This window comes from Lycium ferocissimum, chromosome 5, assembly GCF_029784015.1.
Source record: "Lycium ferocissimum isolate CSIRO_LF1 chromosome 5, AGI_CSIRO_Lferr_CH_V1, whole genome shotgun sequence".
NCBI classification, from domain to species: domain Eukaryota; kingdom Viridiplantae; phylum Streptophyta; class Magnoliopsida; order Solanales; family Solanaceae; genus Lycium; species Lycium ferocissimum.
Window position 1 is genome coordinate 54509370 of NC_081346.1, and position 6000 is coordinate 54515369.

General features: G+C 33.3%; 1 pseudogene; it reads right to left on the reverse strand.

Moving 5' to 3' along the window:
* Nucleotides 1-629: 629 nt before the first annotated feature.
* LOC132057826 (dnaJ protein ERDJ3A-like) lies at nt 630-5057 on the reverse strand (annotated as a pseudogene).
* Between the last annotated feature and the right edge of the window lie 943 nt (nt 5058-6000).

The following is a 6000-nucleotide window of genomic DNA, read 5'->3' on the forward strand; positions in this document are numbered from 1 at the left end:
CCTTGGTAATAGGGAGAGGTGATTATACGATACAATGCAAGCCTTTCAACACGAAGACATGACCATAAATAAAAGGTTATGGAAGGTACAACGCGATTAGGATAAAAAATTAATAGATAGTCGAGCGTCATTGCGTTTATCTTTTCATACTTATAGTCGTAGTATTACTCTTATAGTTTCTTGTTCTGGTGTTTTTTGTCCTTCGATTATCGTATGATTTTGTGATAATTATGCTATTGTTCCTTTTTGCAATTGTTTCTTTACTTTTGTTATTTCTTTTTCGACTTGTTTTTGGTTTCTTTTCAAAAAATTATTTCTTTACTTTTGTTATTTATTTTTCGAATTGTTTTTAGTTTCTCTTCTTTGAAAGGTCTGCATACACTCTACCCTTTTTAGACCCCGCTTGTAAAATTATGCTGAATATATTATTGTTATTATTATAATACCCCACAAGTTATATCTCCCACCTTAAAGAACTTATACCCTGCTAGGCATAAATTTAATTGCTAAAGGCAAAAAAAATAAATAGCAGCCCATTTAAAGGGCAAAAATTAAAGATCAGCCCCTTTCAAGGACAACAGTGCAATTATATCATTTTTAAGGCATCTTTCTCTCACGGATTCTTGAGCTTAAACCAGAAAACGTGTCTGAACATGTTTTACTCCTGATGGTTAATACAACTATCAAAAAAATGAACGATAGTTTATCCCATGACAAGGTAACAAGTCTAACTAGTCTAATATAAGATTATAAATGAGAAATTGCAACAAACTTGAGAATCAGACTATAGAAACATTGGCAAAACATACATGCTACACAGTAAGTTCAGTTGTATGCTGCTATAATATGCATTTTTTATCAAACGAAAAAAGAACCCCACTCCGGCAATGGTTAATCAGCTTGCTGCAAAATCTTCTTCTTCCGAAGACCAGCTCATGACGAAGGGCTTAATGAACAAAAAATAAGGAGCTACCTTGAAGCACTGGCTGTACATGTATTCCATATCTCAGTATTTTTCATTTCCACTAAAGTTAGTTCTATTTTTCACTTTGCTATAGGTTTCTGTCTGGTGTTGGAAAAATTGTACGTCCCCACTGAGAACGGAGCTAATGAAACTCTCTGCTTCTTCAGTAGTAACTTCCCCATTAAAACTGCAAACTTACCCTTCCGCGGCTTGTACGCAAGAAGGACCTTGTCTGATGATTTAAATCCTGATTTTTCAAACGCGTTCAAGAAAGACCGCTGCTTCGCTGCATCCAAAAGTGCGTACGAAACTGAATCTCTTGAGCTATAGGCTGTATTCCGTCGTCTTGACAATGATTTTTGAGAGACCTAAAAGATGGCAACATTTGAATCGCAAATCAGTTAAATCATTATTTTTCATACTAGATAGCAGAGTAAATCATAAATCACCGAACAAACTTCATGCAGTTGATGACTTACCGAGGATAGAACTTTTTCTAGCTTATCCTTTGCCTTAGATGACCAGAAAACACCAATCACACAAACAGGAGTTTTCTCCCCGCAAATATCATTGAAATTAGAGCCTGTAAGGACAGGTACTTGCTTAGCATCTGGTTCACTCTGCTCTCTTTTACTCTGTGCTGAAGCTGCCTCCTTATTTTTCTTTTCAAAATTGACCAGTAATCCACTTAGATCCTGAATTGCTGACTTTAGAACTTTCACAGAAATTCCTGTTCGCAAAATCTGCTTCTCCCCATTGGATAACCAGCCAACAATGGCAGGAAGAGCATCAACTCCCAACCTTTGGACAGCAGGATCAGATGCATCACGAACCTATTAAACAAGACACCGGCTTTAGTGAAAAAATTACAAAGAATAAAGTGCAATTAAGTTCAAACTGAAATTCAAGCAACAATATTTGACTATTCATATAGAGAAAGTTTAGTCATATATCCTAACAAAGTTAAGAGAACCAACCTGTGCATCGTAGAAGACAAAACGATTTTGATACAAGCCACTAAGAGCACGCCAAATAACTGGTGTATCTTTTCTTTGTAGAGAGAAGCATCACTTTAGGTAAACCTCCAACAGTCTGGGAAACAAAATCAAAGTGGCCCAAATCTACTCGCTTTGAGAATCTAGGAAGATGTTCATGGCAAAAACTTTTCACCCTTTTCACATCTAAATCATCACTGTACTCCACTAAAGCACCATTCCCACTTGATTTTAATGAATACACGAACAATATTGGCGCATTGCGAGGATATATGCCAAGACTCTTGTAAAAAGATGCATCAGTTTCACAGTTTATGCTCCCCACCTGTCACACGTAAAAGCACACACATCAGTGGAAATACAGGTAATGCCTAAAAGAACTATGATGTAAGCAAAATTATGCATACCTTCATTGCCCCATCCAGTGAGTTTGCAACTTCTCCAATGACAGATTCATAATATTGGATACCTCTTGATGTAGATGTGTGAGATAGTAACAGCCAAGTCATTCCTTTATCAGAAATTTCTTTCTTATACATTTGTAGAGTTTATGGAAGGATGCTCTTGGCAGAGTTCCTGGTTCTAGACTGAGACCTGCCTGAACCACCAAAGCCACCAAAACCCCCAAATTGACTCCACTTCCCATACCACCCCCAAACATGTTGGAAAATATATCATCTAAACCAAAGCACAAAAAAGAGCTTTGGCTGCCAGGACCACCAAAGGAAAATGAAAATGATTTTGAACACTCCTTGTCCACCACCCATACCACCTGGCCCGAAGTTAAACCCACTTGTCCTGGTCCACCACTTGTGAAGTATGTATATCCACCATGATCTCCAGCACCACCAGCATCAAATCCAGGAGCTCCTTCTCATCTCCATATAGGTCGTAGTTTTTCCTCTTGTCCTCGTCAGACAGGATATCATAAGCTGAAAATTGATAGACATATTATACGGCTAGTTAAAAATATTGATCATCAATGCAAGCAAACACCCAGAGAATGAAAGTGCATGCTATAACTAGTTACATCAAGATAACTCAGATTGTATGGAATTTAACCTTTAATCAAGACAGCATATGAAATCAAAACCTACCAAGCACCACAAAAAAGAAAAGTAAAACAATGCATCATTGAATCTCAGAATCTAGTGATAAATTTAGCAAGAAGTTCAGAGAAAATAACAAAAGCAATTCTCTTAGCTTCCTCAACTAAATTTCTTTCGTTATTTCTTTCTTTCCTTTTCCTTTAATTGGTAGAGAGTGCTGAAAGGAAGATAGGGATCAGAAGTTGCTATACCGTTATTAATCTCAGCAAATTTCTCTTGTGCACTCTTATTTTTGTTCTTGTCTGGATGGTATTGGAGTGAGAGCCTGAAAGGGAAGAGGATAAAGGAGGAAGATTAAGGGCAGAACGTTAATTGCCAGAAAACTAATGTAGAGAAGTTCAGCAATTGAAAAATCAGCAAAATAAATACAAGCAAATAAGCGTACCAAAATTACAATAAATAAAAATGAAAAGAGGAAATACTGTCCAACATCTACGCCCAAAGTATTTTATATTTGAGCAACCCCTTGAGAAATTCACTTATCCCTTAAGTACCATATATTTTCACTAAATTGCCCTTCATCAAGTTTACATCTTTCTAAGAAAGATGACGTAATGAGTACTGGAAAAATAAAGTATAGATCATCAAAATCAGCGGTTAACAAAGCATTGGAAACATATGTCCCTTGAATAAATAATACTTAATTACTCCTTTGCTCATTTTTTTTCTTGTGGCTATATTAAAAAAAAAAAAAATTTATCATTTATTTTGAAGATATCTTTTTTTCTTGGCTTTACACTCAACATTAATTCTCACAAAACATTTCACAAGTCTATTGAGCCTACACACCACCGATATGAATATTAGGTAAAATATACATTTCATTATTCTTTAAAGGCGTCAAAATCATTAAGAACAAGAAAAAATAAGCAGAAAGATTAATATAATTTCTTGAATTTCGAAAACTCACTAATCTAAATAAGAGTAAATTGGAAAAGAAACTAATATCTTCTCGAATCTTGATTATATGTAAAAAATTATTTATGTTAAATAATTTGCAAAATCTAAAACACCATATAATATGAATCGAAGGAAGTAATATCCAGGCGAATTTACGTATAAAATACGTCACGCAACACGCGTTCCTTACTAAACTCGATATATTATGTATAATTAAAAGAAATATATATACTATTAGCCGAAGGAACAATTGGCCAAAGCTGTAGGAGTGGAGAACTAGTTAAGGTCTGTGTTTATTTACTCAAGGTCTCGGATCAAACCCTAAGCTCCTGCGTGACGTTTTTTTTTTTTTTTTTTCTTTCTAAAGTTAAATTTTTAACTTTCCTTTTTATATTATTCTAAACCTTTTTTACGCTATAATTAATTACCCAAAAGCAAAAAACATGTTTCTTTTTTATATTACATTAATGACTTTCTTCCTTTAATTCTAATTACCTAAGTCCCAAAAGGCAAAAGAAATAAAAAAACATTATAGCTAAGATGAGTTGATATCTCCTCCTCTTTTGTAACTATGCATCTCTTTGATGCCATTATAATTATAAAACAATTTACTCCATAAAAATGTAACTAATTAATCTTTTAGTTCATGTTGATGCCACTATAAAATTTTATATCTTTTTTAAAATGAATACCCTCTTAAAATCACGGATTTGTCTCCGTAATATCAGGTTTATCTTAAAGATAAATTTTAAAAAGAAATATATTGTAAACTTAGTGTTCAATTAAATAAAAAAAGATTTTAGATATGTTGTTATCGTTGTTGTGTTCCATTAAATACCTCATGCCAGATTGATACAGAGAAAATATTAATTTGGACATAAGTTAGATTGTTAGGAAAGTTGATACAACCTACACGTAAAAACGATAGTATTTTGTGTTTGGAATAAATGAGAATTCTGGATACTTTTCGCGGCGAACAACTAAGAAATTGATTGCTATCAGAAAATCGAATCCTACTCCAAACATTAATCCTGTAGAAACTAAATCAACATTCCTCTGAGATGCAGAAAGTGGAGAGGACCTTTCCATGGAAAGTTTTAATTTCAAGTACCTATTACCTTTGAAAATAGAAAAGCATTATTTTCTCCTTTGAACTTCTGATAACAAGACAGATGTTTTTAAAGTTGTATGGTTCTTCTCAATATTAGAAAGTCCCAAAAAACATGTGTTGTGACTACATGGATCTTTCCAGTTTTATGACAGAGAGATATTTTGAAAGTTTATGACCATTTTCATGGTAAATGGCCAAAAAATAACATGAATAAGTAAAACCAAGAGATCTTTTAATCATTTTCATCTATTCAAATTGTAATGAATCAATTCATTCAAATTATAATGGATCAATAGGATCATTTCCTCTATTATACGCCAATGTGCATAAGTCTCCACCAGATATGAACTTTTGAGGGGGTCAGTATAACACTTTTACCCCATATTTTATGACTGATCTTTAATTTTTGTAGGCAAATAATTTTTCGCTGATCATAAATTTATATTTATAATCCCACAAAGTATCGGGGAGAGGTGATTATACGAACGCGATCTACGTTTCGGCTCATCAAGACATGACCATAAATAAAAGGTTATGGAAGACCTGAGTCGTGATAAAAATTAGTAGATAGTTGCGCGTTGTCATCTTTATCTTTTCATACTTATAGTCGTAGTATTACTCTTATAGTTTCTTGTTCGATATTTTTGTCCTTCGATTATCGTATGATTTTGTGATAATTATGCTATTATGCTATTGTTCCTTTTTGCAATTGTTTCTTTACTTTTGTTATTTTTTTTTTGAATTGTTTTTGGTTTCTTTTCAAAAAAATTATTTCTTTACTTTGTTATTTCTTTTTCAATTGTTTTTGGTTTCTACATACACTCTACCCTTTTAAAACCCCACTTCAAAATTACTTACTTAATATATTATTATTATTATTTTTTAATACCCAGTTTATTATTTGGGAAAAAACATTGCACA